Genomic DNA, 14,991 nt, shown 5'->3' with positions numbered 1-14,991 from the left:
TTCAGCTGTTGCCCTCCATGGTCTCCATACAGGCAGGCACAGAAATAGCTCGACCAGGAGCGTAAAAGCGTCAGCTCCACCAGGAGCGCAAAAGCGTCAGCTCCACCAGGAGCGCAAAAGCGTCAGCTCCACCAGGAGCGCAAAAGCGTCAGCTCCACCAGGAGCGCAAAAGCGTCAGCTCCACCAGGAGCGCAAAAGCGTCAGCTCCACCAGGAGCGCAAAAGCGTCAGCTCCACCAGGAGCGCAAAAGCGTCAGCTCCACCAGGAGCGTAAAAGCGTCAGCTCCACCAGGAGCGTAAAAGCGTCAGCTCCACCAGGAGCGTAAAAGCGTCAGCTCCACCAGGAGCGTAAAAGCGTCAGCTCCACCAGGAGCGTAAAAGCGTCAGCTCCACCAGGAGCGTAAAAGCGTCAGCTCCACCAGGAGCGTAAAGCGTCAGCTCCTGTCTAGCTACAAGTGGAGATTGTCTTCTGCTCCAACCTATCAATTCAATATTTGTGGGCCAGTGACTAAAGGATGTGATGATGTAACATACAGTGGGGCTTTAAAGTTTGTGAACCCTTCAGAATTTTCTAGATTTCTACATAAATTTGATGTAAACTTAAGTCCTTAAAAAAAAAAAGTAAAAAAGAACCAGATAAACCATGTCAGAAATTTAGACTGTCATTTTTTAAATGAGGAAAATGATCCAATATCACGTCTGAGTTACAAAAGTATGTGAACCATTGTTCTCAGTATCTGGTGTGACCGGCTTCTGCAGCAATAAAAGCATCTAATGCTTTCAGGTAATTGTTGATTAGTCCTGGACATCGCCTTGGGGGGAATTTTATCCCATTCTTCCATATAAAAAAGCTTAAAACTCTGATGTTGGTGAGTTTTCTCCCATGAACAGTTCCCTGAATTAGTGATGGGTTCTCAAACTTTCAACACCGCTGTTGGACTGTTGAGGTTTTTACTGCACGTACATGTCTGAATGTACACAGAAATAATGGAAAGAATGGTGCATAACAACTGGATATTACAGTTTGAGGTTTTGTGGTCATGTAATTACTTTTGTTGTTTTGTAGCCAGGCCAATTTTTACATTTTGGAAGAGTTGAGTCCTCTTCTTTAAGGGCTTTTTTTTTTTTTTTTACAATTTATGGTCTGGGAGAAGAAGACCAATGAAAACCCTGCTCCCAACCAGCGCTGGCGTCACTGTTCCCGCCTCCTGTCGAATTGAACATGAAGAGGAAGTCCGGGCTGCAGCTGATCTCTGATGGCTTTCTCTTCATGTTCATTATGTTCAAAGACGGGAACTGATGCCGGCGCTGATTGGGCAATGGGGTCACATGTCACAATAACCGCACGGGAGTCCCAGTTCCACGAGTGCCGACACTGCTGGAATGACGCCAACAAGGGAGGGGAGTATAAGCTTTTTTATTTTAATCGGGGCCAAGCTTAGGGTATGAGAAGGAGTTGTCCATGCAGTCGACAAAGTCTTTAATGCCCAGTATAAATAAAACTGCAAAAAGTACCATCAAAAATACTGGACGAGAACGCCGCAAACTACAATCAAATAAAACGACTCACCGTAAGAATCCCTCTGGCCGAGGTCTATTCCCCTGCACATGAGTTAGTGCTGCACATGCAGGAGATGTCCACCATTAAAACATCATCTTTCGTCTGAGCAATGTCAGTAAGTGATCGGTTAGGTTGGATCTACAAGTGGGGAACTCCTCGGACTTGTCCCTTTAAACCATAAACCAGGTGACCGGAGGCATCACCCCCATTCTCCGGAGCTGCTCTCTGCACAATGCTCTTTCCTCTACTCTGCTCTGGACTTGACATGGCAGGATACACTTGTCTCCGCACAACAGGAAGAATGAAGGTTCCTGTAAGACGAGAGCTGGCGAGCAATGTCTGCAGCGACTTCAGGGTGGCAGTGGCCCGCGCAGTCCTTGCAATGTGAAGCTACTTGTAAGCGGTGACAAGAGTGTTTGTCATCAGTGTGATGCTCATTCATCTGTGCAAAAGTACAACGTTTACATCAAATCTTTTTACATACGTTTCTGATAAAGCTGGCTGACAAGTAAAAAAGGCACCGTGCCCCCGGTGGGTTGTCTGCCAGCTCTCCAAGAGCTGTAAATGGCAAATCTGCCAAGGAGTGGGGTGAATCACAGCAAACGTTATGTGAAAACCCCTGCCAGAACTGTAAGGTGCAATGAAAAATAACTGAGAAGTTAAAGGGAACCTGTCAGGGCTCCTCCTGATATTATACCGGTACGAATGTGGATTCATTTATTCTGATCTATATGTTTTACTAACTATTCAATTTTTGAAGAATTAACATTTCTTCTATATGCTAATGAGGCAGGACTAGTCCAGCGCAGCATCTTTTCCCCTGGACTAGTCCTGCCGCAGATCTTCTAAGCATGTCTCCCTGGGTGTGACTGACAGTCTGCATAATGGTCCTTCCATAAGATGTAGTGTATGCAAGCTGTCTATCACTGCCATGGAGGTGTTATTAAATGATCTGAGGCAGGACTAGTCCTGGGATGAGATGCTGCGCTGGACTAGTCCTGCTTCCTGAGCATACTGTATGTGACAGATGAATGTTAATTATTTGAAGATGGCAGCGTTCGTAATGCACAGAAGCCACCTTATTAGAATAAAGAAATCCACATACATACTGCTGTTTTAGTTGACAGGGACAATCAAGGGAACTGATAGGTTCCCTTTAAAGGTGTTGTTCAGTCTTAAGCTACAAGTCTGCAGTCACTCAATGTGACTGCAGACTTATGAATCCTCTCATCGTGCGTACTATGCGCAGTGAGGCTTCTTCGGTGCCAGTATCGGGAGTATTGGTCATGTGACTGCAAATATACGATATGCACTACCCGGACACATTTCGACTAGACTTTTCTCAGCCTTGCACAATACACTTGCGAGGCCCGATACAGTCTAGTCTAGACTGTGGCCAGGTGTATGCATATTGTATACTTGCAGTCACATGACCGGCTGCTCCCGGGGAAGGCTGACAGCACATAGTAGGTTTCACAAGTCTGCAGATTTGTAGCTTAAGAACGGAGAACCCCTTTAAACTCTATTTTATAACTGCAAAATAGGACAATACAATGACCTGCATTTAATAAAGATTTTAGCGGAATTAAACAGGACCTCGTCAGATCTCCTGTTTTAGTTCATATTTATTTTCCATTAAATAATCACAGAGCACTTTTTCTTAAACCACATCACTTATTATGTTCCTCATGGACATGCATGAATATATGGACAACTGTACATTACAGTTCCCGACTTCAAAACTTCAGAGCCTTACTTTTAGTGGGACTGGGCAAGTAGCTTATGTTTATGGAGGGGTTCCGACTTCCTTTTGAGGTAAAGATAGGGCTCTCATATTTTAGCACAGACAGTCTTTTAATCTCAGATTTCATGACTCCCTCTCCCTATTGAGAACTCGTAGCTGCTTGGCACAGTGATGGGATGGGTAAGGAGGGACGGCTGTAGTCTGAACAAATATTAAATATACTGAAGTCTATGGCGAGTCTTTAGGGCACACACTCAATTGACAAGGGGAATAGACACACCCAATTGTCTATTTCTAGGAAGAGCAACAGAGGGACAGCACAAGTATTGTAAGAAACTTTACTCCAGAATTCCTAACTCATGAAGGGTGCGAACACCTACTAAAACAGGAGAATTGAGAGTTATTTTGGAATAACAAATATCAGTGAACTATGACGAGATCTGAGATATACGTACAGGCCTGGTCAGTGAAGTGCTGCAGTCATACAACGGTTGTATTGTTCCTCTGCGCAGCTTATTTTATGCAGTCAGCGTTTAGCCTTCCAGGAGGTGGTTCTACAATAAAGTCTCAGAAGTAATCCTAACACAAAAAGAAAAAAAAATGCATAAATAAATCTAGAAATGAGCTCATATACACAGTTAATTACATTTACATCACACACACAATACTAATGCAGCCTGCGCAGGAAGCTGGTGCAATCTCGGATTGTGAGCTCTGGCGTGCACCACAACGTAGGCGGGGCCGCACCGCTCAGAGAGCCCTACCCTCCCCCGGGGCCGCACCGCTCAGAGAGCCCTCCCCTCCCCCGGGGCCGCACCGCTCAGAGAGCCCTCCCCTCCCCCGGGGCCGCACCGCTCAGAGAGCCCTCCCCTCCCCCGGGGCCGCACCGCTCAGAGAGCCCTCCCCTCCCCCTGGGCCGCACCGCTCAGAGAGCCCTCCCCTCCCCCGGGGCCGCACAGCTCAGAGAGCCCTCCCCTCCCCCAGGGCCACACCGCTCAGAGAAGCCTCCCCTCCCCCGGGGCCACACCGCTCAGAGAGCCCTCCCCTCCCCCGGGGCCGCACCGCTCAGAGAGCCCTCCCCTCCTCCGGGGCCGCACAGCTCAGAGAGCCCTCCCATCCCGTGGGGCACAGCTCACACAGTCCTACCCACCGGGACGCAGCTCAGAGAGCCCTCCCCTCCCGCGGGGGCGCAGCTCGGGGAAGCCTACCCACCAGGGGCGCAGCTCAGAGAGTCTTACCCACCAGGGTGCAGCTCAGAGAGCCCTACCCTCTCCCCAATTTAGGGTGCAGCTCAGTGACCCCTACCCCCTGGGCAACATATAGAGAGCACCTACACCCCCCCAATCCCGGGGAGCAGCTCTGAGATGTTTTTAAAATTTAGACAAAGCACAGATCACAGGCACACTAACCACAGGAAACCGGTGTCAGATATGTGGCTAGACAAGAAAATAGGTATGCATGTATAAAAACCCAAATTTAAAAATATAATAAAAATGGATTTCAACCCAGAGATAGAGTTGAATTCTATTTTAGCCATGCATTTGAATGGTTGTGCATACATTGTGTTTTGTCTTAGTTGTTATTGTCAAAGCGTGATCAATGTATGAAGATGGAGCGTGTAATGGTGTCAGGCTATTCAAGACGAGTTCACACGTTGCGAATTTGCAGTGCAGATTACGAACTGCGGTTCCGCAGCAATCTACAGCACAATAAAAATAAATGTTTTTTTCTAAAATCCAAAATCACAGGGTGCGGAAAATAAATCTGCATGAAAATGAAAACATGGTGTGAATTACAAATCTGCAGCATGCTATTATTAAGTGGATTTTCGTTTAGATTTATGATCTATTTAATTATTAGTAAATTAAGTCGGGCGAAATCCGCAAGTAACAGGCAGATTCTGTCTGCATATTTGCAACCAAATCAACAAAAAACTGGTTGGGTTCGGCTGAGTTTGAAAACTGTTGTGTGCACATAGCCTGCTTCAGTCCGTAATTCCCATTCGAATGGCCGGCTTCCCGACCTGAGCCAACAGCCTTACGTCTATGAGACTGCGGGGTCACATCAGGAGACCCTTGTTTGAATTGGGTATTGCGACCTGAGCAGAACACCAACATGTGAATGTTTATGTAAAAGAAATGCTAGAACTTTTTGGTGTGGATGTGGGCACAGACAATCTGCCCTGGATTTCAGTACTACTCAAGCTTTATGTTTTTTTAGCACAGAATTAGCCTAGATTTTTAGCACATCTTGTCCATTTCAGTTGAAAACTTTCATTGTGGATTTCACATGTTTCATAAATGCACAACAAAATATGAAAACAGATGCTGAATTTGCAGTGGATTTTCAGCTTGATTTTTCTAGGGAATTATCCCAAGACGACTGCATTTCTCTAAATGACTAAGTCTATGTTCACACATTGCATTTTTGCTGCACTTTTTTTCTGCAGGCAAAACCTGCTCTCTTGGCAGTAAAGAAGCTGCTTACAAAAAGCAGGTTTTGCTGCATTTTTTCAGGATCCCAAAGTTCAGCTTTGCTTCCACCACAGAAGCATGAACACAGGTCACCAATGCAAGACATATGTTGAAAAAATACACATTACAAATGTAGCAGGGGGAGGGGTGAATTGGTTGGGAATAGTTTACCCAAAACACTGGCAGAGCATTGAGTTTGTAGGACACTGTTTACTTTCACAACTTGGTCGGCCAATGTTTAGATTACACATATCACTAATTGAATTAAACTGTACTAATCCTAATTAAACTGTACTAATCTTAATCTGCCATTCTCAAGTGATGGCACCAAGACATTATGGTTTAAACTTGGGAAAATCACAAAATAAATGGGTTTCACATAAAGCAGATGGTGCAGTATTTCACTAAAATCGCATCAAAACCTGATACCTGTGTTTTTCCACTTACTCATTGTTTTCTATGGGTGCAAAAACGCTGAAAGAAGGGACATGCTGCAGTTTTTAAAAAAAGCAGCAGTTTTCCAATTCCGTCAGGGAAAAAAAAAAAATCAAGGTGTGCTCGAGATTTCTGAAATCTCATAGCTTTTGCTGGTACTGTAAAACACAGCAAAAAAAACGCAACATGTGAACATAGCCTAATATTCGGAAGTGTCAGCATGCAGATTTGTGGCGATCAGCTGGACACTGGGTGACACGGTTTACTGTTCAGTGAGACAACAACTTCAACACAGTGGAAAAGCTAGGTGGCCAGCTTCTCATCCAGCTTTTCCACAGCCCAGAATAGCACTGGCCTTCATGCAGCGGCACAGATTCATTACATGGACCTGCGTCATCCTCGTAGTTACATTCCATCTGAAATCCCGCTCTGCCATAACCAAGCAAATCCTTACGCAAATAAAAAATGGTTTCATCAAATGTATTACGGCCCTCAACCCCGAAGCCATAGGTGTAGCCAGAGCCAGCTGGCACCGGATCTAAGGAGAAGTAGGCAAGTGTTAAATCCACAGTCCAGGCTGATCCCGGCCGTGGAGAGAAGCGACTCTGACACAGAGCAGAGAGTATTTCCAGTCCTCCAGCAAATCACCAGAAAATATATTCATGATGAACACTTGAGACGTGTCAACAAGGTCTGACCTTAATCCGTCACCATGTAAGCGGCCTGAAGAAACAAAGGGGAGCGCGACAAAAATAATCATCTCTCTGTGATGACAGGCGAGAACCTGTGCCGCGAGGTGCAAACTGGGACCTGGCTGCAAAAAAAGAAAATATGTCCCAGATATGTGCGAGACCGAGTATGTGGAAAGGGAGCAGGATACAAAGTTTTCCTTTCTCGCACGTGCACAGGGCTACATTGGTCACCTAAGCCTGCGCTCCAAAATAGAGAAAACACAGTTATGGTATATATATCTTTATTTATTTTTTAAGACAACTCTGGTTTGGCTCTCTTTAGTTATGGAGAAGAATAAAAATTCCCCCACAGATGTCCATATCTGTTAACCAGCCTTCTGAATCCTGAGAGTGTGTAGTGTGCACACTGTCAGGATTCTCCGGTGTTGCAGTGACTGCATGGATGCCACTTCCGGCCACACTGACTAGAGGTATGCGGATTCTCTCAATATAAGTGAATTCAGAGAAGCCATGCACATCCAGTTGGCATGTGACCACATGTAAGCAAATGACACCTGCTCACACCGGCAATACCGGAGAATCCAGACAGTGTGTGCACTGCACACATTGTCAGGATTCAGAAGTCTGCAGTCACATACAGTGACTGCAGATATTTATTAGACGACCAGACAACCCTTTAAACTTTGAATCTGTCAGTGAGCTTGCTCTGACCGGAGATCATAGAACTCTTGTATCTTCCTTTTTAGCTCCTCTCAAATTATTTATGACCACATGAAAGCCGAGCTGAGCTCTGTGGTTCTAATTCAGCCGAGAGGAGCTGCTCAGAAGAAGGAAGTGTAAGGTGTGATCATGCAATGTTTTTAAGCAGGTTTTGAGCAAATACGCTCAAAAAACAACCACAAAAAAAAAAAAAATCATCTTATTCATCTCTATATAAAAACAACTTACTGTTCATATGTTCAGGCTTTTGAGCATCTTTTAACCACTTAGGGTTTCCAAAAACGCCAAGAAGTTAAAAGAACTGACCGGTCCATTCTTCAGGTATTTTTTGTTCCGAAAACGCTCCATGCCTTAAAACAGAAGGCAAAAGAAAGCTAAAAAAATGCCCCAAAACACCAGGGCGTTTGTTTTGGGCATTTGTCAGTGTTCTCGCTTTAAAAAAAAAAAAAAAAAAAAAAAAAAAAACACAAGCAATTTGTTCATGGCTTTTAATTTATTCCCACTTCTCTCCGGAGTAATTTTTTCCCCTTCTTTATTCTGCCATACAGTTTCAGAAATATGGGCCTTTTTTACTTAGTGATAATTTTTATGGTCTGTACCAAGGGGGCATCGCTAAAATGGTAATTAGGCAGAGCCACCTAGAGACAGAGAATCCTGTGGTCCACGGCCCATTGGCAAAGACCATAAAAAGTTACCCTAAATATAAAGGCCCATATATATGGAACTGTATGGGACATTTAAATAAAAAGAACTAGCATGCTCAGGGGAGCAGCAGGAATAAACCGAGCAAAAACTGCCCTCTTTTGACCTGATGGCATATGTCAAAAAGGCCAAAAATGTTACATGAAGCAGTTTCTGCTTGAAAACCTTGTCATTTTTGCCCACCTGAAGAAAAAAAAAAAAAAAGTGTGTTGTGAACATACCCCAAGTGTTATAAACTCTTCTGTCAGACTGAGCTTCCTAACTTATTCTCAGTTAACTCATTCTGCAGCCAGCAATACTGCAATAAGGCTGTAAAAGGCAAAGGGTGCAAAATTTTTAATTAAAGATAATTGCAAAAATTATTTGTAGCCAAAATACATGCATTTAAAGATGAGAACTTACAGGGCAGCCACCTGAAACAGGTGGCACTACGATTTGCCTTCCTTATACTGTAGATCAAAGCTAAATTTACCGTAAGACCTACCGAATATTGAAGTTTTATATTCAAAGTTTATTGCAGACAATTGGTTATTATTTGCCCCCTTGGGGTACGTCTAGCCAACAGTGCCACGAGCCAAGCCCAACTGTAGAGGACTGGAAGCGACAACTGATGAGTGCCGTCATTTTCCATGGCCTCTTCTGCAATGTGTGCAGAGATAGAAGATGGTCTCCCAGAGATTTCCCCATGTATCACAGATCTGGGAACAATTCATGATAAACTACAAGCCTCACCAATGTCCCCGCGGACAATGCCACCGTTTTAGGTCTTAGACAAGACCCCACGAGTCTTCTAACCAAGAACAGGCGGCGTTGGATGCCGCTGTATAAACTTTTCCATGACACATTTCGGAGTTTGAGCACGTTGCAGCCTGTCAGCAGCGATTGTCTCATTCCTCGCTGTTTTCCAAAGCAAACACAAATGTTATGAGCTCCGTCAGGAGGAAGCTCACATGTGGACTGATGATGTCAGCCGTGGCCGAGCAGATTCCAGACGTACAGAAGTGACCTCATTGACTGTCAATTGTTCCCAGATGACAGGAAGGACTTTTATCCTAGAACCCGTCCACAGTCATTTTCAGGAGAACCAGTCTTTTTGTGTAGCATTAATGCTGCCTATAGCACTCAGGGGCAGCAGCACTAGTGGGGGTCCGTGAGCTGCTGGCACCACCAACACGCACCATAGAGAAGGGGCAATCTGCCAAATGCTGCACACTTGAATGCAAGAACACTGACAGACCCATTACTGCAGAACTTTCACTACTAGTCTCATGGCTCAGAAGAAAAGGGCCCTATATACAATAGACAAATGAAAAACCTAAAAGGTCGTACGTCCACTGACATCTGTTATATGTCCACCATAGCATTTGGAAGGAGGCTCTATGGTTTTCCCACATAGACTCCAATTAATAGAGTTAAAGGGGTTGTATTGAATTCTAAAAACAAGGCTACTATCCTCCAAAAACAGTGCCACACCTTTTCCCTGGTTGGGTGTGGTATTGCAGCGCTATCATATTTGAGCCTCACTTATATGTTTTTTTTGTATGAGTGCTATCCATGTGTTTTTCATGAATAGCTCTCGTAAATATAATAGTGACTGAAGTCATTCATGTCTGTAATTTTTCACAGATTTAGTAGTCCATACAAAGCCACATAGATATATGTCAGTTTTTTTTACAGTATTGGATTAAAATAGGCAATGCAAGTCTATGGGTCCATGGAAAAAAAAAAATCAGACCACACTTTGATGCCATCTGAGTGCAGGACAATATTCATGGGTTGTTAGAAAGGAGAAGGTGGAGAAACATTTTTTGATTTTCTCCATGTATGAGAAAAAAAAAAAAGCTGATGACACGTGGTCAGCGTTCCCCGACCAAGCTCATCAGTCCGTTTTTTTGTACGTGAGAAATACGGACATCTGCATGAACCCTTTGTCTGCCAGAGCCGGGATTCTAAACCAAGTGACAGTTATGGAGTGGCACTGTTTCTGAAGAAAGCAGCCATGTTTTTCTAAATCTGTACAATTTCGTTAAATGACAAAATCATTGCTGCATCCTGTCACCTCTAAGTGTATATGGATTTACAGTATATAATAGTATAGTAGTAAAACTCTGCTTAAAGCCAAAACCCCAAGAGGGATATGCCTCTGTGCTAATTACACTGCCAGCAAAAAGCTCAATCTCCAGCATTACCCAACAACTTTTGCTGTCCCTAAAAGCTGAGCAAACATCTCTGCAGTTAAAAATTAAAACAATGGTTATTCTTTATTTCATAGATCAGTACTATCAGAGAAATCTTCTCCTTTCTCCTCCTGGACTGATCTCTTGCTCTTAATTCAGGGGTAAAATCCATATTCAGTGAAGACTCTTTCCCGTTACTGAGATAGGAGATGGCGGTTGGTGCTTATAAACTTCTATGCAAGGAGAAGCTAGTGGCAGACAGACATTCTACTGCAAGTTCACCCGAGATGAGGCGGCCAATGTTTCGGTCCATCCCGGATCACAGTCACGGCCCGACTATCCATTGGGGTGTGCATGAAGTTGCTGCAGTCTCCAGAGTGCCGTGATTGCCCCCTATACGCAGAGGCCGTCATGTCCAGCAGAGCTGTATGTGATGGATACGGTGTACACATGTGCAGCACATGGCACCAATAATACCACTAATAAAAAGCAGACGTTTCCTAGAAGTCACATAAGGCAGCCGGGGGGCACTTGCTGCAGCACACGTCAGGGCTGGGTTCTCTTTCTTGCCTCCCACCCAATCTCCCTCCCAGCCCAGGCTTGGCATCTGGAGCCACAAAGAGGGCAATGTGTGAATGGCGCTCTGGGTCCCTCCTTCATTCATCTGGAGAACAAAGGGAAGCAGTGTTGTAAAGTAACATTTCCTCCGAGGAGTCCGCCCTCACATTATTTCATGCTGCTCCCTCCGGCAGACTGTGGGCATCGCACGCTGGGCCATGAATGCCTTGTAACCTTTTATTCATGATTAGTCAGTGGGGATGAAGAATTGTTTAAATTAACGTATCTACAAATTAACGTTCAAAACTTTAATGATACAACTCGGATTTCCACATGCGATGTCAAGATGTCAGGCGACGGCGTCACGTGGTCATGAAAACGACGAGTCTCCATATACTAAAAGTGGGCCACAAAGAACACTCTGCCCCATTCCCCATCATTCCTACATAGAAGTGAAACATTTGCCCACCCATTCCTTATTTCTCATGTCTCGGAAGAAAAAGGCAAAATGCCGCCCTCTTGCTGTTATCCCTCGTTTCACACAGGTCGATAAATTGCCGGTAACGATGGCCAATCACCCATACGGGAAGTCGTCTGATGCTTGTCTACTTTCATTTCCATGTATCAAACGATCAGAACAGAGGTTCGAACGACCGAGCACTCCCTGCCGATCACTTTTACTACTATCGGCAGCACATCCCATTCACATCAGATGTGCTGCCGACCAACCATCATTCTTAAACACACAAAAAAGATGCAAAGACAAATGAGCGCTTGAGCTTGATTACTGGGCACGTTTATAGTATTAGTGGTGACTGGTGGTACAGGAACAATGAGTACAGGGCAAATAACACAGCTTTTTTTTAAAATTTTTATTTCATGCTTTTGCAAATTATGGACTATTTTTATGGATTGCTATGTATTGTGGCTTGCAATTTGTTTGCTCTAAGTGATTATTGTTGTACGTTGTGGCCTCCATTGACCCCTCCAATCTATCCTAAACTCTGCTAGCAGACTAATCCACCTGTCCCCCCGCTATTCCCCGGCCTCTCCCCTCTGCCAATCCCTTCACTGACCAAACACTCCAGTTCAAAACCTTAAACTTGGCATACAAAGCCATCCACAACCTGTCTCCTGCATGCATCTGTGACCTAGTCTTCCGGTACATACCTGTGACGCGCCCCCAGGACCGTGGGGTACTCGGCAGCCGGGCCTCCGGTAGCCGGGGGATATCACGGTGGCTGGCCCGGTCCGTGGCCCAGGGCGGTCACTGAAATGGGGAACTTATTGGTTGGGGAAAATTGTCGTGACGCCACCTGTGGTGTCTGGTGAGGATCACCAGCGCTGCAACAGTCCTCTGAGGCAGATGATAGGGCAGCTTAAGATGGAACGGCTCCCCACAGGTGGAGCGGGCCTCAGGGCAGTGTAGAAGAAAATGGAGGAGGTGCGCTGGGCGTTGTGGTGCAGGGAGGGAAAAGGTACCGGCGAAGTTCAGTGCAGTCATCCAAGTTTACTCACAGTTCTGTTCAAGTTCACCAGGTGCACTGTACTGGTGCAATCCTCCCGCGTCGCACTGCGTTCACCGGGCAGGGGTTCAGTCCTTCCTCAGGCAGCTCGGGTGTACCTGGCAGAACCCCACTTTCATATGTACCTTCCTAGACCGACTTCACGCTGGGTCTTTACTCCCTCCTGCCCTGCGCTTCTCACTGTGAATCCTATTCGGGTGCTGCAAGGTCCCCCCCTGTCCGTCGGAGTTGCACAGACCTGCTTGTCCTTACTTGGATTGCAGTGAGAGGTTGGCTTCTGCTATAGAAGTCAGAAGCCTCCGGTTTTTCCAGCCGAGGCTTGAAGCTGCACGACTGGGCCAGGGGCCGGTCCCCTTCTTGCGGCCTAGATCCTCCTGACACCTGGCAGGTTCGGGGTGTACGGGTGCCGCCTGCACTCGCCGTACCCCCTAGGATCCCTTCTGTAGATCGGAGCCTACTCCCTGCTTCCCTCCTGGGCCTCAGTCCTGGGCCCTTGAAGTGGAGCAGAGCTCCTAGAGAGACTCTGCTCCCAAACTGTTCTCCAACTACTAGACCACCACTCCAAGATGGATTCCCTATTTTATATCTTTACTGTATGAGTGCTCCCCCTAATTACTTCCTCCACCCACACCCACTACTGGTTCCCCCTAACTTTATGTTCCCCCCCACCCCAGCCAGGGTCAGGGCTCAGCAGAAAACTACATTGTGTCTTGCCCCTCCTGCTGGCCTGGGGTAGTGTAATGTTGGATGTAGGTGTTTGGGGTTCTGTGCAGCACTCCCTCCTTACCTGAGAGAAGGGAGACACCACACCTCTGGGTGAGGTGCAGTACCTCTGTGGCGACTGAACCCTCAGAGGTGCCACACCTGCACGCAACCACCGATCCTCACCAGAACTCCTGCTCTACTCCCCTCTGATCTCCTCTTCCCACAATCGCATACAAGATTTCTCCCATGCATCCTCCCTACTCTGGAACGCTCTACCCCAACATATCAGACTCTCACCTACCGTGGAAGCCTTCAAAAGGAACCTGAAGACCTACCTCTTCCGACAAGCCTACAACCTGCAGTAACCATCGCTCCACCATACCGCTGCATGAACAGCTGTATCCTCACCTACTGTATTTTTTTTTTTTGCAATTTCACCACATTAGGAATTTTTTCCCATTTTCCAGTACATGACATGGTAAAACCAGTTGTGTTCAAAAGTACAACTCGTCCCGCAAAAAAAAAAAAAAAAAAAAAAAAAGCCCTCACATGGTCATATTAACGGAAAAATAAAATAAAAAAGTTATGGCTCTGGGAAGAAGGAGAGCAAAATAAGAAAATGCAAAAGAGAAAAAACCAAGGTCGTTGAGCAGGGGGCACCAATTGTGCTATATAGAGTGATCTTAGGGTTGAATAGGGCCCTTTATATTTAGGAAATCATTACCTTACCGGCCTATTGTTTTTTTGTATAGAGGACTTCGATCATTTGGTTGATTGGCACAGATTTTCTTGCTTTTTAATATTGTATTTTAAAAGCACATCTAATAAAATATCTTGTAGTGGGTATATAATTTTTTGTGAATGTCCCAATTAGCTGCTCTGGCTGTGCATGTGAGGATTTACACTATTTCTGCCTATTATATGACTTGTATTCTGCATTTTTCCACAGGTTTATGAGCTAGTGGCAGGAGAGCAGCTGATTGTTGTGTATTAGACACATCCTAACACAGAAATGAGGGATTCCTGCTCTCCTTTCTCTATGTAGCACATGATCAGAAGCAGTATCATGGAGGACTTTACACGTTACACAGCAGTACCAAGCAGTGTAGCTGTGACTACAGAACTGAGGTGAAACAAAACACCTACTAGAAAGCAGCAACATCTTGTATGCATTTCTCTACCCATCTCTCACTAGCCATTTCCCCAATTTAATCTCCATACACTTCAATAGACAGCTGTAATTGGTTTTCAGAGTAAATGATCAGTTCAGGAAACAGGGATATGTGAAGAAGCGACTCATAAGTGTAGAGATTAGCAGATTTCTCTTTTAAGCTATATGTTTTTAAAACCATAGTGACCATTTAAAGGGAATCTGTCACCAGGTTTTGCTATGCAATCTGAGAGCACCATGTAGCGTCTGAGACCCTGATTCCAGCAAAATGTCACTTACTGAGCTGTGTTTTTCTGTTTTAATACACTAATGTTTTATCAGCAGGAGATTATCACTAGAGGACAAGCGGACCAAATGCCTTCTAGTCCAACCCTGCCCCCAGCATGGATTAGCAGCTTTCTGTGTACAATGTATCTTGATGGAAAGCTACCACTCAGTGGAGTGGGCGGGGTTACACAGGGCTCCGCATTCAGAGCTCTGCTAGATCTGCAGCTGAGAAAACCACGATTCTATCACAACTGCTGCAC

General features: G+C 45.3%; 1 protein-coding gene across 4 annotated transcripts in view; it reads right to left on the bottom strand.

The window, feature by feature from the left end:
- PPP2R3A (protein phosphatase 2 regulatory subunit B''alpha) overlaps window positions 1-14,991 on the bottom strand; it is a 211,442-nt gene that overhangs the window by 154,477 nt on the left and 41,974 nt on the right. For 3 of the 4 annotated variants that reach the window (XM_073674268.1, XM_073674266.1, XM_073674267.1), the window contains one exon: window positions 3,760-3,883. The exons of the other annotated variant lie outside the window; for it this stretch is intronic. The gene's annotated coding sequence lies outside the window, so the exon portion shown is untranslated. The remainder of the gene's footprint in view (window positions 1-3,759; window positions 3,884-14,991) is intronic. 4 annotated transcript variants of the gene reach the window in all.

Source organism: Phyllobates terribilis, unplaced genomic scaffold (assembly GCF_046119375.1).
Source record: "Phyllobates terribilis strain yellow unplaced genomic scaffold, ASM4611937v1 Scaffold_3__8_contigs__length_932513732, whole genome shotgun sequence".
In the NCBI taxonomy this organism is placed as follows: domain Eukaryota; kingdom Metazoa; phylum Chordata; class Amphibia; order Anura; family Dendrobatidae; genus Phyllobates; species Phyllobates terribilis.
This window is presented reverse-complemented; position numbering and strand designations above follow the sequence as displayed.